The sequence below is a fragment of the Chroicocephalus ridibundus genome, chromosome 4 (genome assembly GCF_963924245.1).
Source record: "Chroicocephalus ridibundus chromosome 4, bChrRid1.1, whole genome shotgun sequence".
NCBI classification, from domain to species: domain Eukaryota; kingdom Metazoa; phylum Chordata; class Aves; order Charadriiformes; family Laridae; genus Chroicocephalus; species Chroicocephalus ridibundus.
Window position 1 is genome coordinate 71,445,444 of NC_086287.1, and position 27,086 is coordinate 71,472,529.

A 27,086-nucleotide genomic window follows, 5' to 3' on the forward strand; every position below is an offset into this window, starting at 1 on the left:
AAGAGCTTCCCCGACTCTTGAGTTGAGTGTCCTTTTAACGCTGCAGAGCGTAAATACTGATAGTTGCATACATCTTTCTCCAGTAAACGTACAGTGGCTATCTCCTCCTTCCAGTAGTCTGGAGCTTAAAAATCAGTTGAAGAGTACTGGGTAGCGTCATTTTTTCTACACATGGCTTCAGTCCGCTTGGAAGAAAACTGGATTGGTTACACGAGTCTTGATGTGAAGTGCAAACAGAGCCTAAGGTTTTGAGTGCCCAAGAAGTTAACGGGCACATAAACGTCATGTGATGGCGTAAGGAGTGCCCAGAACACCTTCAGGACAACAGTATTTTCTATAAGCAGCTGTTTTCATGCAGCCCCAGCTAGCGTTGTGCTGCTCTTTACAGGATGGGGTGAGTGGTCTCGTCTCTGGCTGTGTGGGCGCAAATGTGTTTCTAATGCGCGTGTCAAATGCTTACCTCTTAAACAGACCGACAATCTGGCTGCAGCCAATGCTTCCGAAGAAGACAAAATAAAAGCTATGATGATGCAGTCTTGCCGTGAATACAATCCAATCAAGTAAGTGTCGATAACGTCAAATCTGTTCTTTGAAGATTGTGGACAAATTGTAGAGATGTTTGTTTTAACAAGAGAGACACATGCATACCTTTTTCTTCTTTTCTCAAAAACCCTTTAGTTACATGACCAAACCCTGGGATACGCCTCCACCATCCTATATATGCTTTCGTTGCGGAAAACCTGGCCACTACATAAAGAACTGCCCAACGAATGGGGTAAGAGTGCAGGGGACTTCTGGTGTTACTTCGCTTTTCCTTTTTCACGTGGCAATTACATAACAAATACAAGAACACTCAGATTAGGCATTGTTTCTCGTGGGGTGAAATCCAGAGGTTATAGGGCAACGTTGCAAACCCCTTCAAAATTCAAGGGAAACCTGGAATTTAAAAGGTAAAATGTTCTTTTTTCTTGGTCGTAGCTATTAAATATGTCCATAGATCTTTCTCTGTGAACTGTCATGCGTATTTTTATGTATTTCAATGCTATTAAAAATCTTTCTGGTTTTAACGCTTTTTAATGACAGTTCACAGTGTTTAGAATTCCGTATAAAAGGAAGATGTTTCTCTTGACCCCACCTATTGAATATTTGCGTGTTTTAATGACACAAGTCTCTGGTTGAGTATTCATGCCATCTAACTTTAGTCGCCGAATGCATATGCAACCTTCGTACATATCGATGGTGAACTAAGTTTCTCCAGTGACTGGTTCAGAGCCCTGAATGGGGCTCTCCCTCTGCATTGCGCTGTGGAGGAGGAGTGGGTTTGTGCCTCTCCTCTGAGTGGATGGTGAGCTAAGCCATATGTAATCCTTGCGGAAGCTGAAGTTTAGCAAAAGAATGTCCACGGAGTTCAAAATGCTGCTCAAGTCCTTGAAACATCCTGGCTATATTTCTGTAGGAAAATAAGTATTTTTGGTCGAGTAACCCTTAGGCTAGGTAGAAGGAGAGAATTAAGGGCTTTTGCTGCTTAAATTAATCATCAAAGTGTCATTTTAAGTGTGGGTCTTAAGATGAGCTATGTCTGCATTCCTTTTCTTAACAGGACAAAAATGTTGAGCCTGTTGCCAGAATTAAGAAAAGCACGGGCATTCCAAGGAGTTTCATGATGGAGGTGAAAGATCCCAATACAAAGGGTGCTATGCTGACGAAGAGCGGAACATATGCAATACCAATTATTAATGCGTAAGTATGGAACTAATTGGGCTGACCAAAAGGTGAAGGAGAGAAACCATGCGTAAATGTCTGAGTGGCAATGCAGCCAAGTTGGCCGGCATCTGTAACCACGGGGGAGGAAGCATTGTCATTGTATGTTAACCTCAAAATCCGTGATGCGTTCTCGTATTAAAATAGGGCGGTCCTACTGTTCATGCCCCGGGAACTCCAGAGCTTGGAAAAGTTTTCCTGTACCCATTGTTAAATTTTTCCTTCCTCACCCGTCCCTCCAGGGAAGCTTATGCTAGCAGAAAGAAGGAGAAGCCTCCCTTCTTACCAGCGGAGCCGTCCTCCTCCTCCTCCGAAGACCCTGTTCCAGATGAGTTGTTATGTCTCATTTGTAAAGAGATAATGACTGATGCGGCCGTTATTCCCTGCTGTGGAAACAGTTATTGTGATGAATGTAAGTGTTACTCCCCGGTTCGTTCACTCCAAACACCACATCTGATTTTCTGAAAGCAGAAACAGGAGATGACAAAATGTCTTTGTTACCAGTTCTATTCCATACTTGAGTGTCCACTGAATAGGAAAGGACTCTTCTCGTATAAAGGAAAAAAAAAGGCAGAAAGCTTTTTTCCTTTTTTACGTATCTTGTTAAATCCTCTTTACGTGCGGAAGGACAAGCATTAGAAGAGTGCACAGCTGCGCAGGTGATTACAGTATTAGATATTGAATGCATTTAGTTTTTCTCACAGCCCTTTCCCTCACACAAAATGGTATAGCCAACTCTGGTCGGCTCAGTATAGCCAACCTTACTGTGGTCTGCCACAAACCGATAGTTAGGCATTTAATCCACATTCTTCTCCACGGGAGAGCTGGTTAAAACCTTCGCAACTCAGTCCTTCTGATGTTCTTTTGAGGTGTGTTTTATTCATTAACCTGGAGGGTGGTGACTTCTCACTGTACTAGAGAGTGGAAAAAAGGACAGTCAAAACATCCAGACGCAGCCGTCTTCAAATGTTACGTTAGTGAAATATCAAAACCGCACAGTTATTTGCTGCATCCTAGAAATGATTTCCATGGTTGAACATTTATAGCTTCATGCTCTCAATTCAAGACCATATTCACTCATTAATCATATATCTCTTTTTATGATTGATTGGAGCCTCCAAAATTTCCTTTTGTTGGCTAAACCTACTTTGATGATTCTAATTACGCACAGGCATTAGAACAACATTGCTGGAGTCTGAGGAACACACATGCCCAACGTGTCATCAGACAGACGTTTCCCCTGATGCTTTAATTGCCAACATGTTCCTACGCAAGGTAACAGGATGACTTTTACGTAAACTGTAAGACAAGTCTATTTGTAAAAAGCCAAAAGGGAAGAAAATATTAGTTTACATCTCCTCAAAACCTGCTAAATTAAATCGGCTACATTTACTTTTCAAATCCATTATCTGTTGCTGGAGAAGCTGACAACTCTTTAGAGACAGTGGGGCAAATTCAGATCGCGCTTTTGTTTAACGTGATTGCCTTACTGTCAAATTCGGTGTTAACACTGAAGTATTTTAGATACAGGTACTCTGAGTGACCAGTTGTTACTCTCAGTGTTTAAGGCGATGTGTGCATGTGTTTGTGTGTTGATTCATTTTAGGATTGACAGCATTTACAGGACTACACAAGTAATTTTACTCTGTGGAGGCTTTTGTTCATGTATCTACTGAAGTTTCATATTACCTTGTGGTAAATGTTTTTCTGCCTCTAGGCTGTGAACAGCTTCAGCAATGGAAGTGGCTACACAAAAGGGCTCCACCAGCCGATTCAGCAGCAGCAGCAGCAGCCGCCACCACCTCCACCAGCACTCATGACTATGACTGTTGCACCTCCTGGACCTTTTCAGTAAGTAAATCTGTAGATCAACATGAACATAAAAGACACCAGGATGCCAAAGTTAGATTCTTCTCCTTGAGCTGCGCTGACAGCCATTTATGTCTCATTAGTGACAGTTTCAGATAACTGCGGAAGTTCTGTTTAGTGAAAGTCCTCACTTTGAAAGAGGACACTTTGAAAAGTCGGAAGTGTGCCTCCTGCAAGAATGTTCTCAGAAGTATTGCTTGTTTGGGTCCCGTATCAGTCATTCCGTACAGGCTTAGCCTGAGAGAGGAACGCTTTTTCCCCAGGAGCCCTTTCATTTGAAGGGGCTAGCAATTCCTAAAGAAACCATTTTGTTATGGCAAACCTTCTTGAGTGGGTTAATTTCTCTTTAGTACCGAGGAAATAATATTTCCATGAAAAGTGTAAAAGCACAATCCTGGGTAAAATAGGCCAGGTGTTTTCACAGTACTTCTTTCTACAGTATTTCTATAATCAATATTACGATAAGTCAGAGTCATCCTCAGTAATACACAGCATAGTCAGCGACGCGTACAGATTGGATAATAAACACTGAAACACTGTAAATGTGAAATATTTACAGACATGACAGTAGCCCTTCAAAAGACTGTTTGAACAATAAAAATTTGGGGTTTTTTTTGTAGCAATGCTGATAGCGTTATACCTCCTGCTGCTCTGGTGACTGCTGCTGAACCTTCTGCATCTCCCTGGCTGTCGGTCAGCAGTTTGTTGAAAGAGAAGGTAAGTTGTATTTCAACATATGCAGTGATTCTTGCATTTAGTAGAGCTTCTTTTCCAACCGTCTGCATTTACTCACAAGGCCTGTCAGGTTCCTGTACGAAGACAACCAGCATTACCAAGTCTTCCGGGCCCCCAAGGACAATCAGTGCCCACAACTGGTAAGTAACTATAACTTCAGAAATTCTGTAAAGAAATGGCCTTCAGATACACTGAATGGGATTTTTCTCTTTGTCCTCTCCCGACTCCAAAAGGTCGTCATCCAACGAGAGCCAGTACACCTCGCTCAGCAGGTGGCAGACCAGGCTGGGAACTGTAAGTATTCCACAGCAATTCAATCTATTACTGCTTGTAACGAGGCCATAACACGTACCTTATACAACAGCTGATTTACAATGAAGAAAGAATGCACAGATAGCTGTGGAGAATACAAGTGGTAATTAATGTTTAAACGGCTTAATTTGAATTGGCTTTGACGGAGGGAGTCTGTGCTTGCGGTGAGATTATTTAACATAAAACCCCGGTACACGATTGAAAAGAGGACTCTGAGAAACGACGTTTTTTTGAGGACACTATAGTTACATATAAAAATGAAACAGAATCAAAGGATCGGATGGAAAGCCACCCTTTTGATTGCTGGCTGAACAGAGCTGAAAAAATTGATTTCCTGATAGAAACCAGACTCCAACATTCTCTTTTTTTTTTTATTGGCAACTTAGTTGATACTGATTGAGCACATGATTGGAAAAGTCAGTGCTGCTAGTTTCTGACAATTTTGAATTTCTTCAATATAGTCATCTCCAACAGCCAAGCTGCTTTCTCTCAGAGGGAGAGAGAGGAGCCTGCCTTATCTATTGTCGCAGTGTCAAGCTCGTCCTTCCTTTTGGTATAAATAAATTTGTTCTAGGTAGATTGTAAGGGTGCATTGTGTTTCTAAAATCTTAAGATAAATAAATAACAGAAACCAGGATCCATCCCACAGATTGTCTGAAATCTGAAATTCAGTAAGGAAGAAAATAACAGTTCAGGGACAAGAACAGGCCAAATATGTCATCAACAACGTGGGAAGCATTAAGCGTATCAAGGAGTGGCAGAGGAGCGGTGGGCACTCGGCACACGGGAGATGGGAGTCTCTTTTCAGCATGGGCAGCCTCCATGCACAGTTGCAAAGCTGAGTATGAGGAGAGAAGACTGAGGGACGTGCCGGGGATGAGGATGTGGAGGGCAAGTGTGAAGACCAAGAAATGAGTGTCATCTCAAATGAACAGAAAGCAGGGAGAAAAATGCTCGCCACCACGCTCCGGCTTTGTTCTCTTTCCTCTTTAAAATCAGGGCAGAGTCCGTAAGGGAGAAGCAGATTGTGTAGAAGAATGAGGAGGAGTTCCACTCCATCCTTCTGTCATTGGATGGACTGGATGATTCAAGGGATTAGCAGCGATGGGGGTTTCATATGTAGGGTACTAGCTCACATACGGCAGAGGCTACAGCAGACGGATCGTTAGAATTGGGCAGCAGTTGTTAAGGAGCAGGTGTGTCTCTTCCTAAAGGGGAGGAATGATGCTAATGAACATATGCAGAATAATGTGAAATGGTTCTTTAAAAACTAATAAAAGCAAAACTTGTGAAGAAAAAGCTCAGGGTAGCTCATGTCTTCTGTCCCCAAAAATCACATGGGCAGGAGTCTGAACAGCTCTGTTAGTAACGCTGCCAGTAGCTTTCCTAGAGTAATGGCAATGGGTTGTAGTCCTAGAGGCTGAGTTCAGAAGCCGTCACTATCCTTGGTTAGAGCTATGATGTGGAAAATTTTGCTAGGCCATGTGGCTAGAAGTGTCCTGTGTGTAGAATTGCTGTACAATCCGTATTTTGCTGTATTTTGCATCCTGTACAAATTGCCAAATCAGTAGTGAAGTTAAATGGACTGAGCGGGCATTTTAAAATGGAGCTTTACTGTCTTCAGGCTGAATCGTGTCTTCTTGATGTTTGGTAGTGCACTGTAGCCATTAAGACTTGCTCTTTTTGCGTCTTACTGCACCAAAAAGGGTTTGCACTGCATGTCGTGCCTGAGTAGTGAAACACGTGTGCCTTTGCGGACCAGCAGAAGCCAGTATAGGCCACCTTCAGTCAATCAAGAGCTGTGGCAGTTCATGTGACAGAAATGGTGGATATAAACTTACCCTTCCTCTATGCTTTTACACTATCAAAGCAGCAGGTGTTCTCTCTTGTAAGCAGAAACTTTTACATGTTATCACGTTCTCCAGTTTGCAGTAGCGTTATGTCAGCAGCTGAAAGCAGCTTTGACATAAGCATATGGAGAGGGGAAAAACCCCCAAGCAACTAATTTTGGGAGGAAAAAAATCAACCAGGAGAGTGACTGTTTTGAATTAACTTCATTTATGGTTTTTGTGTTGTTTTTTTTCTAAGGTCCAAGTCTCCCTATAGTGCTTCATTTTACTCTAGAAGTTCGTGTACCCACTCCAAGTCAAGATCAGGTTCTTCCCGCTCTGGCTCCTACTCTCGATCATTTAGGCGTTCCCCTTCTCGTTCCTTCTCGCGATCACCACCCTATCCAAGAAGAGGCAAAGGGAAGAGTCGTAACTATCGCTCTAGGTCAAGGTCTCCAGCGTTTCGAGGCCAGTCTCCCACTAAACGGACTATACCTCGAGGGGATGGAGAAAGGCAGTACTTTAAGAGATACCGAGAAGTTCCCCCGTATGATATGAAAGCTTACCATGGCAGATCTGTTGACCTCAGAGGTCGCTTTGAAGAGGAGAGATACAGAGAATGGGAACGGAACTATAGAGAATGGTACGAAAAGTTTTACAAGGGCTTTGCTGCTGGCGCTCAACCTCGACCAGCAGTAAATAGAGAGAGCATTTCTCCAGATGAGTCTGGTCCACCTGGGACCAGACGAGAGAATTTGCCATATGCTCGGGGACGCAGGGAAGACTCTCCTGGTGGGCAAAGCCACAGAAGTCATAATAGAGATGGACGTGACCCTGAAAAACCTTCTGGAAGAGAGCGCCACGGCATGAAAGATCCACCACAATCAAATGAGAAGGACATGGAATATCTGCTGGAAGATGGCAAAGGAAATGAATGTAAAAAACACCAGAAGAGAAGAAAAGGGGATGAGAATAAAGGATTTCCCAATGCTGAGTTTGGGACAAAACTCAAACACAAGAAGAAAAAAATCGAAGAAGAGCAAAGAGAAGGATGACTAAAAAGTGAAATCTGTCACTCCATGGAACGACAGATAATGAAAAAAAGACTGAATTCTTAAGTCATCTGTATCAAATTTTCTTAAAATGTGAACGAATTCAAGTGTTGCAAGTAACGGCATGAAGGCGACTGTGCTGCCCTTGAAATATTGCAGCTGGATCTTTACATTGGAGCTTTATAGAAGTGAACATTTTGTTCAGAATTGTGAGTTGTGACAATGCAACGTGAAAGGTTTTGCTGGGGCATCTTAGTTTTAACCACCGTTCATTACTTTGGGTGGAGTTTCAGGTACTGTGAACATCTTCATGGTTGAGTATGTTTTTTAATTGCCTGCCAGAAGCAGCTGTTACAACCGATTATGAAATATCAGCAGAATGATTTGCAGAATACGCAGAGCCCTGATACGTCACTTTTTGATTACAATAAAATGTTTTCAGTAAACCGTCCAACGTGGTGAGATTTCCAGTGACAGTGGGAGATTAGCCGAGAAAAGACTAGCGACAGAAAAACGCCAGCAGTAAAAGCTTGCTGGTAGCTTACATGTGTGCAAAATAACACAGCAACGCATTTGGTTTTGAAAAGACTGGTAGGACTTTAAATCTTTTGAACGGATGCAACGTGGGGAGGTATTGCTGAGAGGTGCACGTTTTTCACGTGCCAAGTGGACTTGGTTTTATATTGTAAAAGGTAGCATATGGCCCCAAACATACAGCCAGTATTAACAGCTGGGACTGACTGTTTTAAAATACTGTTACGTGTGAAGCTGTCACATTTCAACATTGTTCTAGTTTGTTTAGAAAGCTGTTGTCATTTGCCAGCAAACATTTACACACATGCTTTAAGATGCCCTGTAATCTGTATTTCCTCTCATAACTCTGCTGATCCCCAGGATGCTTGTGTTTTTGAAACAGAACCTTCAGTAGTAGCATTTTCACATGGTGGTGCCATGACACAGACCTAACCCTTCCATTAATAGTGGGGTTCAGCAGATGAGTTTGGCAGAAGAAGAAAGCCCACTAGAAAGTCAGGCTTCTGCTTTAAACTGCTTTGAACAGTGACAATCTAGAAGGCATAAATTTAATTAGCGGGATCTTTTTAAGACAGACGTAATTTAAAAAAAAAAAAAAAAAAAAAGAAGTGGCAGTGGTGGGTGTTGCTCCACTGCCAGAAAGCCAGCACGGTAGGAAATACTTCTCGTTGTGCATTAAGGGCATAACATCACGGTAACGGTTGCATTCAGTAGGGAAAGCCCTTGACTGTTTGGCTGTTGGGATTTGCCCCAAAGGAGTTCTGTTTGGAAGTACGATAAATTAAAGCAGCATTTTAGGGCTTCCCATTCGCAGAGACTATTTTGTTCAAAAAGTGTCATAGTTTATAGGTACTGTTACTGGGGTATTTAGGACTATACAGGAATAGTGAATAGTAAATAGTAAATAGTACTAGGGATAATCCATCTTGCTTTGCAGTGGGGGTGACTATCACATTTTAAATATTGGGTTAGAGACTGGGCATCCTCTACTTCTCAGGGTTAAAACAAGAACAAACCAGAATTAGTCCTGGATTTCAGTTCCTGTAGTTTGTGCCTTCTCGTGTCAGGGCGTTCCTGGTGGATTTCAGGTGTTTTCTGCACAAGGCAAAGCAGGCTTTCCAGTTCAGCGACTCAAATTTTGACTTCCCAGAATCAAAAAGCACCGGTCCATCCTAGTTGTTCAGCGTGCTCACCCGGCATTTCCTATGTGTGCTCCAGGGAACTCGTATCACCAAAGCCAACTCCAGATGTGTGAGAATTTCAGGCAGCTCCGACTCTCCCTTTGCATGGTCTGTGCTCGTGATGATGAGGCCACTGAAAACCGAAGACTTCTTTCTCACCAGTCCCTGTGAACATACTTTGGCCTAATGAGAGAGTGAAAATTTAGGACTCGGTGAAATGGGATTCTTATAAGAGTTGGAATGTGTGAAGTATGCCTTATTATCAAGGTTCAGAATACTTAGGAATTGCATGGAAGTAAAATTTTGGACGTTTCTTTATGGAATAGCTCCATAAAACCAGGCCGAATCCCCTATTGTTATATCACCTTGTGCCGAAAAAGCTGTAGTCGAAGCCTGTCAAGCTCAGTTAAACTCTCCTCTCTTTTCAGAGCACTGTAGCAGCATTCCAGGTGATTTTTCAGTCTCCTGTGAATTTAGTTTACTCTGCATGTGGAGTTTCTTATGATTACTTTTTTCCAGGCTTTCTGAGCTGCAGAACACCTGGAATGCAGCTATGCTCCGGCCTGAGTAGTTAATTTTTACTACATGCGTGTTTAGAAGTCTCCCGACCGAATTTCTGAAGTTCTTAGGCAGTGCCGACAGTAGTGTGAAGGGAGGTATGCGAACAGGGCGCTCTGGGTGAGGGTAAATGCTGGAACACGTCTGACTCCAGGCGGTGAAATACAGTTCAGGTGGTGAAACCGCAGTGAAGGAAAGCACGCTTACAGAGAGTTCAGGTGGTGAAACCACAGTGAAGGAAAGCACGCTTACAGAGCAAAATCAGTTTGGACTGTTGGTCAGACATAAGAAACAGATGTTGACTCAGTGACTAAATTTAGTATGTTCCTTCTGGAACAATACTGCTTGGTCATCTGCTAGAGGTTAAGTGTGGTCCGTTCCATGGAAATGATCACAGATCCCACGGTCTGTCTTCAGAAAACCCTTGGACCAAGATACCTCATCTCCCCTCTTCAGGTGAGGCGGAACGGGTCTGAGCGGTTTGAACACACCGACACGTGGCAACTCTTCAGCTGGAAAAGCTCAGGCAGAGACGTAGGTGGTTGGAAAATCTAAGTGGAAATGACCAAACAGAAAGCTCCCCCAAAGTGGGTGACAGACTCGGCGGTTATCATCCACAGCTCTGAAAAAAAGAACTGTGTGAAGAAGACAAAGGCATAAGGCACAGGATAATGTCGTGCATGGCTAGAGGTAAAATCAAGAAACCTAGGACACGAAATGAATTTTAGTTAGAGCCCCTAATAACTGTTTTGCATTTTAAAAGTAAAGGCCAGGAAGGAAAAGCTTATATCTATTGCCTAACGAGAGAGAAGAAATAACGGTTGGAACAGTAGCGGCAAATACATTTTTCCTTAGTCTTCACCAGAAAAGGTTGATTGTAACCAGCTTCAGGGAAATTTAGGTCAGTAAAATACCAGGATCATGGGCCAGAGAAAAGAGTATGTTAAACAATGTTTCGGATAAAACAACTGCTTGGGTAGTCAGGGTACGAGCCAAAGGGCCTTTTACAAGCCGAGGGATGGCGTTACACCTCTGCCGACTGAAGAGTAAACCTTGTACCTACCTTCAGAGGGGAAAAGAGCTGGATTGTGTTTACATATTTGTTGTAATATCACTCCAAATTTGGCCGACTATTTTATAGTGTATAAACACACAGGAGATAAGAGGAGGAGGAACAGTCATGCTCAAACTGAAGAACAAGAGTCAGACCTGGGCCTGTCTCTACAAACTCTGGCTGTGAGAGCACGGTGTGGAAACCTGAGCGCTGCCGCAGATGAGAACAACGTGTGTTTACACGTTTGTTGGAGTCCTCTGCACAAGAAGGCCATGGACCTCTTGGAACGGGTCCAGAGGAGGGCCATGAAGATGCTCAGAGGGCTGGAGCCCCTCTGCTGTGAGGACCGGCGGAGAGAGCCGGGGTTGTTCTGCCTGGAGAAGAGAAGGCGCCAGGAGACCTTAGAGCTGCCTTCCAGTCCCTAAAGGGGGCCTACAGGAAAGGTGGGGAGGGACCCTTGATCACGGAGTGGAGCCATAGGACGACAAGAGCCATCAGTGAACAGAGCATCCTGTTTCTCCTTATCAGAGAGTTCGTTATATGGTGGGGCTTCCTCAGCACGAGACACCACCTCCTCTGGTGGCATTCCAGAGTCTTTGCCTTCAGGCCAGTTTGTCATCACTTCTACAATTCTTGGACAATTTGGGTTTCCTATTCCAGCTCACTGCGTGATTAAGGCACCCCACTTACTCCAGGTAGCATCGGGAGCATGATGAGTAGAAGGAACTTTGCCTTTGAACATCCAGCCCAGCACTGGCCATGGGGGCACCAGGAGGAGCTGTGCTCGGGTACCAATTACCTCTGAAGCAGCTCCAACTCCTTCACATGCTGCCAGAATTTCTTTCTCAGCTGGAGTATAGTTGGCCTTGGAGCCTTTGTATCCTCAACCTCAGAATCCTAGGGGTCGACCTCAAGTCTCCCCTGGTGCCTTCTGCCAGAGGCTCCAGGTAGGTCCATTGTCCCCGGCTGCAGTGGAGAGCACATTTTTAATGTCCCGTCCTGTTCCGACTGCTCTAAGAGCTGCTGCATGCAGAGTCTCTTGTTTAATTTGCTTAAAGGCCTGTCGTGGCTCAGGACCCCGCCTAAAATCCTTTTTCTTTCCAGTCCCTTCATAGAGAGGTTTCACAATCTGCTTATAACCTGGAATGTGCATGCTACAGAAACCCACAACACCTGCAACGGCTTGTGTTTCCTTTTTGTTAGGAGGTGGCGACATAGCTGTTCTTTTGTTAATCACATCCATTGGGGTCTGGCCACGAGCATCTTGCCACTTGAGTCCCAAGAACTGGATGTCTCCTGCAGGTCCCTTGACCTTACCTCTTTTCATGGCAAAACCCACTTTCAGAAGGGTCTTGGTTATTTTCTGACCCTTCTTGAAACCTTCTTCTGCTGCATTACCCCACACAATCATATCATCAACGTATTGCATGTGTCCTGGAGCCCCAGCCTTCTCCAGTGCAGTCTGGACCAGCCCATGGCAAATAGCAGGGCTGTCTTTCCACCCCTGGGGCAGTCCATACTGGATGCTCTGCAGGCGAAAGCAAACTGTGGCCTGCACCCTGCTGCTGAAGGAAGAGAGAAAAATGCATTAGCAGGGTCAATTGGAGCATACCATTTGGCTGCCTTTGACTCCAGTTGATGTTGCACTTCTAGCAGGTCTGGCACAGCAGCAGTCAGTGGTGGTGTGGCTTCCTTTGGGCCATGGTAATCTACTGTTAATCTCCCGTCTCCATCAGACTTCCACACTGGCCATATTGGGCTGTTAAAGGGTGAGCGAGTCTTGCTGAGCACTCCTTGGGTCTCCATCTGACGAACCAGGTTCTGGATGGGAATCAGGGAGTCTCGGTCGGTGCAGTACTGTCGTCAATGATCTGTGGCAGTAGCAATTGGCACCTGCTGTTCTTTAACCTTCAGCAGTCCCACCACAGAAGGGTCAGCGGAAAGGCCAGGTAAGGCAGACAGCTGTGTATTGTCCTCAGTCTCTCCAGCTGCTGTACCAAAAGCCCACCAATACCCTTTCAGGCCTTTGAAATACCCTCTCTTGAGGCAGCCTATGCCAAGGATGCACGGAGCAACAGGGCCAGTCACAACGGGATGCGGCTCCCCTTTATTCCCTGTTAGGCTCACTTCAGCCTCCAGTGCAGTCAGTTCTCGAGACCCGCCTGTCCCACCAGAAATAGTGACAGATTTTGCCCCTTTATGATTCGAAGGCAACTGGGTACACTGCGCGCTGCGCTATTAGCAGAGGAGTTCCTATGCGGACCGGAGAACCGCTTACCAAGGAGTGGAGCAGCCACCCTCCTGGAAGAATTCTCTCTTTGCTCTGCTTTGCCTTGCAACTCAAGCTTTCGTGCTCGTGGTACCGGGGTAGATTTTCTACCCCATTTACTCCTGTGCTCTCCATAGTCGCAGCGGCAAAGCCACAGGAAATCCCAGAGCGGGTCCTGTTTCTCTTGAATGGGTTTCGTGGGAGGGTGTTATTTCTGAATGGCCGAGAGTGGGACGGTTCAGAGGAAGAGTGGGATTCTTTCTCCAGCCTGGACAGTTAAAAAAACAGTTTGTAATTTTTCTTAGCTGTTACCTCGTTTTGCTTGGCTGTTGTCTTGGTCGTTTCCTCGATTTTCTCAGTCATTTTTTCCACACCTGCAACAGGAAGGGGACAAGAGGGACTGCCTTCATATTGTCGTACCCTGCTAGCCACTTCATTTACATTTGGTGCATAAGGAAAAAAGGTAGAAAAACTGGCAGGGTCCTCCTCAGCCAGGGGCCATAGACGCAGCCCCAAGCCATTGATGCAGCCCCAAGCCATTGATGCAGCCCCAAGCCATTGATGCCTCGCCTTTTCCACAGAGCGTGGGAGCTGGGAGGGAACACCCCATTGGTCAGTTTGGGTCACCTGACCTGCCCAGGCCTTCCCGCAGCTGCCAGCCCTGCCCAGGGGAAACACGCCAGTCACTGCCCCTGCTGGCCCCAGCAGGCAGTGTGGGCAAGAGGCTCTCCCTGAGCAGAGAGCTGGCTCTGCTGCGCCCCAGCCCGGGGCTGGTGGTTGCTTGCGTGCAGTCCTGAGGCACAGCTCCCTGTTGGAGTGGCCTCCCCAGCCCATCTGCCGGCTCCCCGGGCACATGAGGGTGCAGCCCAGCAGGGCCCGGCAGGGACTTGGGCATCTGCACTTTGCTGAAGTGTTGCCTGAGCTCCTCCTCTGCCCGCTGAGCCCAGCAGATCCTCTCGCCCCAGGGGAAGCTCTTCTCTGCTCGGGCCTTTTCCCCGGGTGTGTGGGGCCTGGCACGTCTGGAGGCTGGTCTGGCTGGGACCCTCATGGCCCAGGGGGACTGGCAGAACCTAGAGCAGCCTCAAGTGCTGGCACAGGCGAGTGAAGGCCAGGAGGGTTGTAAAAGGGTGCCAAACACGTCCTGACCCGTGAGCGTCTCATGAGCTTAACGATGAGGATTCTTCCCAGCAGCTCGTGCGCGGCTCTGTTCTGCAGCTGTGCTGAAAAGAGCCCGGAGGGCCCCGGGATGCGCTAGTTCTTGCAGTGGTTGCGCGGCACCGAGGGCTGTTCTGCTCCTCAGACTGCAAGCCAGCGAGTGTGCTGGGGGTGCCCAAGAGGCTGGGAGGGGACAGAGCGGGGACATCTGAGGCCAACCGCCCAAAGGCATATCCCACACCCTACCACAGCGTGCTCAGCAATGAAACTGGGTGGGGGTGGGGAGCGAAGGTTGGCGGGGTCTGCCCTTGCTCGGGGCCTGGCTGGGCATCGCTGGCTTGCTGGTCGGCAATGGCTTTCTTTTGCATCCCTTGTTTTCCTTGGGCTTTCTTTTCCGCTCTCCTTGTTTCTAAGCCACCACTTTTCTCCCTTTCCCCCTTCCGATGCTCCCCCTGCACCCCACTGCGCAGGAGCGAGGGAGCGGCTGTGTGGTGCTGAGCTGCCGGCCAGGCTTCAGCCACACCAGCCTGTGAGCAAAATTGTGCCCTCCCGAGGGGGAGAGGGCTCCCCCTTCCTCCTCCATCACGCCGCGGGCATCCCCTCTATCCCACTGGCACGCACCAGAGCCTCAGCATTTGGCCCACGTTCCTCCTCGTCAAACCTGGAAATGGCCACTCAAAGGATTTTGCTGTGTCTAACGAGAAAAGATCACCTTTAACACTGGAGTGCCATTTCCCTGCGCTTCCTTGCTTCAGCTGCTTAGAAGGGCATCCTCCATCCCACTTGTGTCTGGACAGCAGAAATTTGGTTGCCAAAAATGTTTGCTCAGAAAAGGAGCTGCTGCCTGCAGAGAAATCAATGTGACCGATGGAAAAGAGGAGACGTCTGCACCCTCAAAGAGGAGGTTGGCCCTGCGGCCCCCTGCCTTCGCCAGCGGCCATTTCCCTCTCCTGCTCTTCTGCACCAAAAGGGATCCGACTCCGGGCACCCAGCAGTGACTTGGTTTACTGAAAGTTTAAAGCAATAAATGAGCCTTGGATGTATCTGAATATGAACATCTCTGAATCCTTTCTGAAAGGAGACCTGCTGCCAATTGTGACACGTTTGTAAATGAGAAAAGAACTGGTGTGCGAAAGCAATCCACCTTCCCCATGTACCAGCGTTCTTAATATATGTAGTATTAGTGACACTTCAGAGTTTCAAATGGGAAAGCAACCCTTGCAGCTCCAAGGCAAGGGATGAACGTGCAATTTTTCATTTCTTGATCATTTACCAGATTGCCGCCCTTGCTGATTTTCTACTGCAACATTTCTTTTCAAATCATTGTACGCGCCACTGTTCCTGGTTACATCAAAAGAAACCTGCACCATTTTAACACATATGCTGGCCTGTCTCGTCCGAAAAGAAGTTGAATTTTACCCTGTTGGGGAAAATTGGAAACACGAGGATTGGAACCCCTCCCAAACTCCACCAAGGGCACCCAATGCCCTCCAAAGCCTCCCTTGAACCATCTAATGGCCCCCAAGAGCCTCCTAAGTCCCACCCACAGGACCCAAAAAACCCTCAATATCCCCCCAGGAACCCCAAATACCCATGGGAACCCCACCAAGTTGCATAGACCTGTACATGTCTTCATATGTGGTCCTATCTGCTAGAATTGTGTCTTTTCTAGAGACTGCCAGTGGAGTTGCGTTTTTTCTTGTTGTATGGGGTTGAAAATGCATATACTACATGGGCAGACGATTAGGATTCTGTTGCAGTTCATGTATTTATAACAAAACTTCCAGTCCTGCTGTATTCGTGGCATTTTTACTGGCATTAGTGGAAGGAGGCGGTTGGTATTTTCAGGGTCCATTCAGCTTTCTGGCTGGCTTTGCAAAACTGACATAAGCATGTGCACTGAGGAGATGTGGGCCTTGAACCTGGTAGCGTTGCTGCTTCAAACCGCTAGCTCTTGAGAGAGCTGCTGTTAAACACAAGTGTTTTTCAGGTACCAAGCTTCCAAGGTGAGGCTGGCAAGCATTTTTCTTTTCTAGCTACGGTAGATGCTCATGGCAATAATGCCTTACAGTGAGCAATATACGCTGCTACTTGTTTTGAAAGCTTGCTTTCTCTGTCTATTTTCCAGTTTCCCAAATGCCTCTTTCCCCCTCTTTGCTTTCTTTTAAAAGCTTGGAGTCTTTTAGAGACGGTGCCTAGAGCTGTGTACATCTTTTATTTCCTCTCCTGTGTTGAAGTCCACAGAGCCCAGGGACCCTACGGCTCTGCCCCACGGCAACATGGACCGTGGGGACCCAGACCTCGGCCCCACAGAGGGGCTGTGGAGGGGCTCACGGCCGGTCCCGGTCCCCCCCCACGTCTGTGGTGTCATTATGGGGCACGTTCCAGATCCACCGGACAGGCAGGGGTTCTACTATGATGTTGGAGGGAGGGCAAGGACCAAGTGCTGTGAGCACCCCAGAGAGAAGCATCTCCCACTGCCCCAGGCTTCGAGGTGGGCGATAGCTTGGCTTGCACCGCATACTCCTCCTCACCCAGGGAGAGGAAGATGAGTGCAGTGGCTTGCCCCGCCTTCCATGGGCTTTGCCCAGAAGGGAAGCTGGGCGATGGGATCATCAGCGTGGATGGCGTTGAATTCATTGCTTACAAGATGATCCTCTCCAGCTGCAGTCCGTACTTCAGGTGAGTGCTTGAAGGAGGAGGGGATGGGGCCAAACAGTATTTCCTGCTCTGTGCCACACTGTGCCTTCGTGTATCTCCAGCGCTTCCCTCGGCCCTCAAACTTTCCTCCAGCAGTTCCCCCTAGTCCTGGTACCTCCTCAGACACCAACATTCATCCACAAGCTGGGATCGAACAGCAGCGCTGGAAGTGGTGTCTGGCAAAGCCCCAGATACGGTGCAGGGCTGGGAGCGTGGCCAGCCTGGCTGGCCTGGTTTGCCTTCCCCACACACCGTTACTCTCTGGTGTTCTTGTTGAAGCAAGGTGCCCACTTGCTCTGTGGCTCCTTATTAAAACAACCGGCTAGTAAAAGATTCCTTCATAAAACTCCCCGGCCTCCCAGCATGGCTACTGCTAGTGCCCAAATTGGTGGCCGGGGAAGGAGGCACAGGGGATAATGGGGTCAGGGTGTCACACAGCAAGGCCGCTTTCTTCCCCAGCGCTGCTTTGTTTTTTTTCAGGGCTTTGCTCTCCAGCAACTGGAGCAATGCCGAGAGGAAGGTCTATAAGATCCCCGGCACTTCCTCTGAAATGATGAGGCTCCTTATGGAATATGCCTACACCGGGACAGTGCGGGTCACGGATGACAACGTTGAAAGTTTGCTCATCGCAGCAGACCAGTTCAATGTCCTGGACATCGTCAGACTGTGCTGCGAGTTCTTAAAATCCCAGCTGTGCTTGGAAAATTGTGTCGGCATCTGGAGATTCACAGGCTACTACTACTGTCCTGACATGCGAGAAGCAGCCCATGAGTTCATCCTGCATCACTTTGAGGAGGTGAGCAGGGTGTCCACAGAGTTTGTGGCGCTCTCCTTCAATGACCTGGAACGCCTGCTGGAGAAGGATGAGCTCCCTGTGAAAGAAGAGTCCGTGTTCGAGGCCGTTCTGAAATGGGTTGCTCATGACCTGCAGAACAGGAGGCAGCACGTTGTAGCCTTGCTGGGCAAGGAAGGGTGGAAGTGTGGACAGAGGGATTTTTTTTCTCTAAATAAACTCAGCGTTACTGACAGTTAAGACTTTGCTTAAAAATTTTGAACTCATACGTGCGCAGTGGTATGAATTTGTAGTCCATGTTCCCTGTACTTACACGTCCCTCATGCAAATCTGCAAGTGCCATTTCTATCAGTTTCACAGGAACTAGATTTTCATCAGTGTCCCAGAAGGTCTTATTGACCAGCTCTTTGAAGAGCTGGAAGTTTGCTTTCCTGAAATTCAGGGTCCTGACTTTACTCTTCCCCACATGCCCAGACCCCTCGGGACTGTGCACTCCACCAGCGCCTGACCACCGCAGCCCAGGCTGCCTCCAATCTTGATGTCACCCATTAGCTCATTTGCGTTGGTGCCCTTCAGGTCCAGTATGGCCGCTCCTCTGGTGGGGCTGTCTATTACCTGGCTCAAGAAGTTATCTTCAAGGCACTCGGTTCTGGCAGTCTCCTGGATTGCCTACAGCTCGCCATGCTGCTTTTGCAGCAGCTGTCGGGGAAGTGGCTCAATATCTGTGATCAATTAATAAGCTTTATTGTCCTCAGTTGTTTCAACTTGATGAATCTTTTTCCTCTAGAACACCAATTCATCCCCGCTTTTTGCGGGCGCTTGATTTTCCATCTCTAAATGCCTTTTGTATGGGTGGCACGGTTATTTTAGAAATTCTGAACTTTGGAAGTCCACTTGCACACCTACCCTGACAGTGGTGTCTGTGGATGCCGTAATGCATCATGGTGTGTTCCTTTATGACTAAAAGTTACCACAGGGTAAGGCAAGGTAGCCTTGCGTTAAGTTGCCATGGCAGAGCTTAACAACCCATCTTACAGAGTTTTAGTAGCAAGAAAAGAAACTGTCTGGAGCTTGATGGTACCCCAAAACCTCCCTGCCTCCCTCCCTCCCTGCGGGCGTGCTGCCTGCTCCCTGCCCAGGCTCTGCAGGCAGGGCAGAGGCCATTCCCAGCACGGCATGGCCATGCTGGGGAACCTCTCCTGCCCGCCAACGGCACACGGCACCACCGCTCACCCAAAAGTGGCAACGCAGGAGCCAGTGGGCCAGGCGAAGATGAGGGCGGTGCTGTCCTCATTGCTGCCAAGTCTTTTTCTGCAGTGGTTTAAAACAGTTTACCTTGGGTTAAAAGCAATGTAAAGGGTAACAAGGGACGATGTCCACTGCTGCCATGTGCCCAGCCCTGAGAGCTGAACCCCAGCTAGACCGCTCTGGCCAGCCCAGACAAAGCGTTCCTCCCAGACGTCCTGGTATTTTTTAGCCATCTCTTCTCAGAGAGTTTGTCTTCAGTGCATCAGGCTGGTTTACCCCTGGAGAGCTGCAACCGTCTGCAAGCAAGTTTGTCATTAGAGAATTTGCTGTAGGTAAAATAAAGGGGAAGGATGCCTGGAGAAAAGCAGAGATGCCCTCACTGGAGAGCTGACTTTCACTGTGGAAAGGTCATCCATTCCCTCTAATGGTCATGCCTCAGTTACCTGACTGTGTTAGTTTGAGTTTAGGTGGTTGTTAAAGATGGGATTATGAGACGTAAATGTATGCATGCATGCTGTTCCAACCACTTTTCCTTGACACTGTGACTTGATATTGCAGGCATCATGAGATGGTTTGCGCTCTAATGGGTAGAGAGCTCCGTTAACAAAAATACAGTTAATACACAGCCTTCATGTTAGCCTTTTTCGGCTCATTTATGATTGTCTTTAGGCCATTTGATTCTCTGAAAAAGATTCCAAAATATCCATTGCCTTTTCAGCTGACGCAGGAACCTTCTATATATCAGGTCTCTAAGAAGGAAGAACGACGCCAAGGTAATTATTTCATTCTATAGTTACCCAGCCATACCAAGCCTGTCTCTGTAAATTTCAGCAGCCATCGGCTGAAGGGTCAGTACTGAAGGGACATAAACCATTAAGGCCAGTAATCTGCCCCTTCAGAAAGGACAGGTGAGCAGCACTTGTGGTGCTAAAGGGTTGGGCTACGGTTTACGACTCAGAAGTTTTAGCTGTTTCATGATGGGCTTACTGTAGGTTTTCTGTATGTTATTTAAGACTGGTGGTCAAAAAAATAAGAGCATGTGTGGTCTCTAGAGAGCGAAAATCACAGCAATTACACGAGCGGGCCGCGCCGGGAGCAGAGGCTACAGCCCCTGACACAACATGGCCGCCGGGAGCCCTGTGCCGGGACTACAGCTCCCAGCGTGCCCCGGGGCGCCCCTTCCTGCCCTCTGACCCCCGCAGGAACCAGAGCTGCCTCCCCGGGGCTGCCCCGGCCCAAGGGCCTGGTGGAGCCGGGAGGAGGAGGAGGGCAGAGAGGGAGAGAGCAGCAGAGAGGGGTGGGAAGGGCCAGAGGGACAACGGGGAGAGCAGGGGGGAGCTGGGCAGGGAGCGGAGGGAGGAGAAATGCTGATGAGGGGCAGGGGGAGAGCGGGAAAGAGATGGAGGGCAGGGGCCAGGGTCAGGACGAGGAGGCGGAGAAGGAGAGAAGAGCGACGGCCTCCAGGGCTGAGGTGGGGGAAGAGCAAAAGGGGACGGGGAGTGGGATGGAGGCCCAGAGGGAAGAGGGAAGGCCCAGGCAGACAGGCAGGAAAGGGGACAGGCTGCAGGACAGCAAGGAAGATGAGGCCAGGCAGGTGGACAGAGCGATAGAAAAGAGAGAAGGGCAGGGAGTGGGGGAGAGAGATGTAGAGAAAGACAAAAATAGCAAAGAGAAGACCAGGCTGTATGGCAGGGAGGGAGGGATGAAAAACATAAGATCAGGGAGCCGGCCAGAGAAAGACAGAGAAAGGAAAAAATAGTGATGGGCTAGAGACAGGGCGGGAAGAATTAAAAGATGGGGGCAGGTAGCCAGGCAGAGAGCGATGAGGAGGGACCACAAATAGCAACTACGGGCAACTGACTCCATTTCTTGAGCACCCCCCAGCAGCGGCATTACCAGGCGCCTCAAGGAATGCGCTGCCTGCAAAAGCCCTTCCCTGGGCTCAGTCCTGCTGCCTGATATTGGTGATGAACTTCGCCCTGCAGAGTGGCCGGGACTGTGGGGAAAAAGCCCAGCTCGGGGCGGGGGGGGAATCGGCCAGCTGTTTTTTTGTCTGTTTGCTTGTTGGTTTTGCGTTTGTTTGCTTGTTGGTTTTGCTTTTTAAAATAATACCATTTAAGCTCTAAATACAACCTGTAAGGAGAAAGGACCCAGGCGTACTAGGTTGGGCACATTTAGAGCCCAAAGCCGTCCAACAGCCACACAAACCACCGCTGGCTCCCGCTGCGCACACTGCACCGCCTGCTCGCAGGTACAGGCAGCCGCCCTGGGTCTTGAGCGCTCCTCCGGAGCGGCACCGCCAGGCAGCTCAAAAAATCCCACTGCCTGCAAAAACTAGAGCACAGCTTAATTCTGGGCAATTTTCCCTCTTTTCAAGCCTGCTGGTTAAAGAGTCATCTGTTGAGGCACGGCTCAGGACCACGCCAGGGCCAATGGCGCTGCTTTCTGCACCCCGTGGCGGGGATGGGCAGAAGGAGATGTTCCTAGATCAGATCGTGGGACGAGGTACATGCGCAGGGTGTCAGGGTCCAGGGTTTCCCAGTGCCTCCGTGAGAGATCTTGCTGCCAGCAAGCACCTCACCATAACGCCGAGGCCGTATCCACCCCCTGGAGCTGGGTACAGCTGCCCTGAGGGGTCTCACAGGGAGGACAGGGTCATCTGACATCTGACAAAGAAATGATGAGCTGAAGCCCGGTGGCCATGGCTGGCCAGTTCAAAGTCTCCGAGGGCCTCAACCTTTCTCCCCGGGAGTGTTTAACCCAGGTTTTACTGTTATGTACAGGATCCGGGTGTGTTGGCCCTGGCTTCCTGGGGTTATGTTATTTTTATGTTATCTTGTGTTCCGCATGGTCTTTTTTTGTGGAGAGTCCTCTTTTTCAGCTTGTTTACCATTTTAAGGTTTAGATGGGGGTCTTTGTTTTGTGTACAATGTTGTATCTGTTTGGGGTTTTTTTGCTGTTTTGGTGGATTGTATTGTGTTTTCTATCTTGAAACCATCATTTCTGGTCCAATATGTCTCCTGCAGGTGGGGCAGTGCCACTTCTAGTGCAGTCCGACTCGTTTCTGACTTCTAGCCCATAAGTAATGACTGCCAGAGGACTATGTGTACTTCTAAATTTCCACGGACTTCCAAATTCAGGGTCATTTCTCCTGCCTTGAGGAAGAGCCATGGGAAGATGCCAGCCACATGGAAGGACCAGGCTTTCTGGGTTTTGCTTTTGAGTTAGAAACCTGCAAAGAGGCTGCTGTCGTTAAGTTTAGTGACATTTTGTAACTCAACTGGGTATTGTGTGACTTGAAACATTGCTGGCAAATCATAGAGTCATAGAATGGGTAGAGTCAGAAGGGACTTTAAAGATCATCTAGTCCCAACCTCCCTGCTATGGGCAGGGACACCTCCCACTAGACCAGGCTGCTCAAAGCCCTGTCCAGCCTGGCCTTGAACAATTCCAGGGATGGGGCATCCACAAGTTCTCTGGGCAGCCTGTGCCAGCGGCACACCGCCCTCGGCAAAAAGAATGTCTTCTTAATATCTTTTCTAAATCTACCCTCTTTCAGTTTAAAACCGTTCCCCTCGTCCTGTTGCTCCACTCCCTGACCAAGAGTCCCTCTCCACCTTTTCTGTAGGCCCCCTTTAGGTAGTACTGGAAGGCCGCTATAAGGTCTCCCCAGAGCCTTCTCTTCTCCAGGCTGAACAACCCCAAGTCTCTCAGCCTGTCCTCACAGCAGAGGGGCTTGAGCCCTCTGGTCATTTTTGTGGTCTCCTCTGCACTCACTCCAACAGTTCCATGTCCTTTGCATGTTTGGGGCCCCAGAGCTGGAGGCAGTACTTCAGGTGGGTTCTCACGAGGGCAGAGTAGAGGGACAGAATCATGTCACTCGACCTGCTGGCCATGCTTCTTTTGATGCAGCCGAGGATATGGTTGGCTTTCTGGGCTGCAAGTGCACATTGCCAGCTCACGTTGAGCTTCTCACCCACCAACACCCCCAAGTCCTTCTCCTCAGGGCTGCTCTCAAACCATTCTCCTCCCAGTCTGTATTTTTGCTTGGGATTGCCTCAGCCCATGTGTAGGGCCTTGAACTTGGCCCAATTGAACTTCTCCAGCCTGTCCGGGTCCCTCTGGATGGCTCCAGCGTGTCGACCGTGCCACACAGCTTGGTGTCGTCGGCAAACTTGCTGAGGGTGAATTCAATCCCAACATCCATGTCACCAACAAAGATGTTAAATAGAACACCATTCATCACTGCTCACCACTTGGTCATCAAGCTGTTGGCCAAACCTCTCTGAGTGCAGCCATCCGTCCAATTCCTTAGCCACCGAGTGGTCCATCTGTCAAAGCCATGTCTCTCCAATTTAGAGACAAGGATGTCATGTGGGACAGTGTCAGATACCTTTCCCGAGTCCAGTCAGATGATGTCAGCTGCTCTTCCCTTATCCACCAACACTGTAACCCCGTTGTAGAAGGCCACCAAATTTGTGAGGCACCGTGTGCCCTTAGTGAAGCCATGTTGGCTGTCGCTGATCACAGAATCACAGAATCACAGAATGGTTCGAGTTGGAAGGGACCCTAAAGATCATCTAGTTCCAACCCCCCTGCCATGGGCAGGGACACGTCCCACTAGACCAGGCTGCCCAAAGTCTCACCCAGCCTTGAACACTTCCAGGGATGGGGCATCGACAGCTTCCCTGGGCAACCTCTTCCAGTGCCTCGCCACCCTTACAGTAAAGAATTTCTTCCTGATATCCAATCTAAATCGACCCTCTTTCTGTTTGAAACCGTTGCCCCATGTCCTATCATTGCACTCCCTATATTCCATGTGCCTCAGCAGAGTTTCCAGGAAGATCTGCTGCGTGATCCTGCCGGGCACCGAGGTGAGACTGCCCAGCCTGTCTGTGGAGGAAAACCAATTGCCTTTAGGCATAGGAACAAATCTATGGAAGGTTCCAGGCGTAAGACTCCCCTTTTCATCTGTACGGCCCTAAGAGCTCTATTGGCATTTCCAGTGCCCAGCCCCTGGAGAGCGTGTGAGCTTGTGAATAGGTTTGCTCTCCAGGCATAGCCAGGGATCTCCTTTCAGACTAGTGACAAACCCGTCTTGGTGGACGGCTGGTATCCTTCCCTTCCTCAGTGAAATTTCAAAAGTAACATAGATGCCCGTCCCTGTACCGATGAGACTTCACCGGGACAGGTTCCCAGGAGAGTGTTTCTGGCAGAGGATGGGCTTTTAGTGCATATCCAACAGTGGGGCTTTTTTCCTCTGCTGCTGTGGTTTGGACTGTGGCGATGGGCGAGTTGTGGAATGAATACGTATAATCCACCACAGGCTTACGGGCAAGGCTACCATATTAAAACCTGGGCTTCCAAATGACCATTAACAGGAAAAATAGACACCAAGAGCAAAATTAATGATGTCTTTTATACAGAGGACAGCACTGAAATCAAAAGGATTTCCTGACTCCGGAAACCCAAAAGGCATTTAAAGATGTAAAGCAAGCAGTCGTGGAAGCTCCCTCCTTAGCCCTGCCAGACCACAAGAAGGCTTTTATATTTATATGAACAGAAAGGAATAGCCAGTTGGGCCAGAAGCGCCTGCAAGCCATAGCATATTACTCAACAGAACTCGACCTGGTCATTCAAGGCACGAACTCCTGCGCTAGGGCTGTTGCAGCGGCAGCTTTGGTGGTTGAGAAAGCAAGAAAGGTTGTCCTGGGGCACCTCCTAACGCTGATGGTTCATTCCTGACTTCTTAGTCCTCCTCTCCAGACAGAGTTCACGCCGCTGTGGGTGTGCCACGGTTGGGAAGTACACTGGCTTGTGGCCATAAACCGGGTGGTCATTGGCCCCTTTGTCTGACCTTTCGGTAGCTGCCCCAAGGAACACTCAGCCCCCCTGAGATGTCCCCTGCCTTCGCTGGCCCTGCGGTGCGGGCAGCCGGGCGCCACACTGCAGAGCCGGCTGCATCTCCCCCAGGCTGTCTTGGCTCGTCTGGCTGCCTGGAGGAGGGGATAGTGGGGGTGGCAGCCTGGGGGTGACAGGAGGGACCCCGCCGACCTGGGGGGTGACAGGACAGTGGCCGGTGACAGGCCAGGGGACACCAGGGACACCAGCAGCCAGGGGCAGTGACAGCCCTTTTGTCACAATGCGCTGGGTCCCCTGAGGCATGGGGGTGGGGCGGTGGGCCGTTGCCCAGTGGCCATAGTGACTGGCCAGGCCTAGCAACACTGTGTGGGAGAGAGGGAGCAGGGACAGAGCTCGGCTCAGCCCGCACCGCTTTCCCCGGCCCCTCGGCGGGCCCTTCCCTGCGCTGCCACCAGCCCAACCCAGCACAGAGGCCGCCACACTTGGTACCGCTGTGGACGCCGTGGCCCCTGGACCACCTGGCCACAACCATGTCGTGCATCCACTACAAGTTCGCTGCCAAGCTGGCGTATGACAGGGTCATCTTCAGCGGCCTGAACATCTGCCTGCGGGACCTCAAGCGCCAGATCATGGCCCGCGAGAAGCTGAAGGCGGCCACCAGCGACTTGCAGATCAGCAACGCCCAGACTGGAGCAGGTGCGTGGGGCGCAGCGCGGGGCCTCGGGGACCCCCCGTGGTGGTCGCGGCCTGCGGGAGCCATGCTGGGCTCTCTGCGGGTCGCCCCAGGTGGCCCGAGTCCAGCCGGGGCCCGTGTCGTGGGCGTGGGGAGCAGCAGGAGGGATGCAGGGCGGGGATGAAGCGGGGCGGGAAGCCATGATGAGATTCGGCCGCCATCGGGAGCTGTGACTTGTGCTGGGGGCCTCGCAGAGTAGGTAGAGGTACATTTTGGGAGTCCCGGATTTTTCTCGTAGTGTTGACTAAAACTGTGAAGAGCTTTTGAAAAAGGTTTAATTTGCTTGAAGGGCTTTGCTGCAGAAGGGTCTCTGAATTTGCCTTCAGTTGCTAATGAACTTCTAGCCTGACGAATGCCAGCAGGCTGAATGGCTGCCTGGCTGATGTCCCTTCTGTAACGGCTGGGTCTGTGTAAAGCAGAGCATTAAACCCAGAACGTTCGACGGCAATAAACTGTGATGGGCCCAGTTGTTGTCACCGGGAGAAAAAATGTTTTGAAATAGGCCAAACACGGAGATCCTGTTATGGCAGTTGAGAAACCGAAAGGAAAGTTTTAGGTGAAACATTGATGCTCATAAATATATTAGCCCCTGAAGTATTACTGTAATATACGTCATAGCATTTTTACAAAGTGTGTTTCTTTGTTTCCATGCGTAATCACAACTCAGTGAAGAAGTATGTGCTTCTTGAAAAGTCCTCTTAGTATGTTGAGACGATAACAGCGCGCTGTTACATATAGGATTTTGCATTTATAGCTGCAAAAGGATCCTCTGGAGTGCTGTGTAATTACAAATTAATATGCGTTCTTACAAATTGGCTGATTTTTTTTCTGTGTTTGTGTTGTTCCAGAGTACACAGATGATAACGCCCTGATTGCTAAGAACTCGTCGGTAATTGTGAGAAGAATCCCTGTTGGAGGAGTTAAAGCTGCCGGCAAAACATCTGCCATGTGAGTGTCCATAAAGCGTTGAATTCTTGGCTAGGGGTTTCAACGTGTGAACTTTTTTAATGGCTATTAGTTTACGGAGGCATTCTGCTTGTATCTCTCTCGTTAAAGCTGCAGTAAATGTTTGTCGTCGTGGGGCAGATGTTACCGTATCTGTCCCGAAGTAGGCTGACATTTTTAGGCCTGCTGGGAGATGGGGTTCCAACTCCATCAACGGTAACCTTTAAGAGGATTCTCCTGGGTTTGTCCTTGGGGTTGGCTCTTCTGAGACCCAAGTTGTAGATCCTGTTTCCTCTCTGTGGAGAGCTCCCTTATTATATGCGTTTGCTTTTATTGCTTTTATAGGAACGACAGATAGCCATTGTAGTGTAAACTCATAATTTGTTTCCATCTCAGAGGAGATGCCTTCAGGCACTCCCTAGTAATTCTGGACACGGCAGCCTTGTGCTTATAAACGTGGCCTTGCTTTGGGGGTGAATGTATGTATTGAAATATG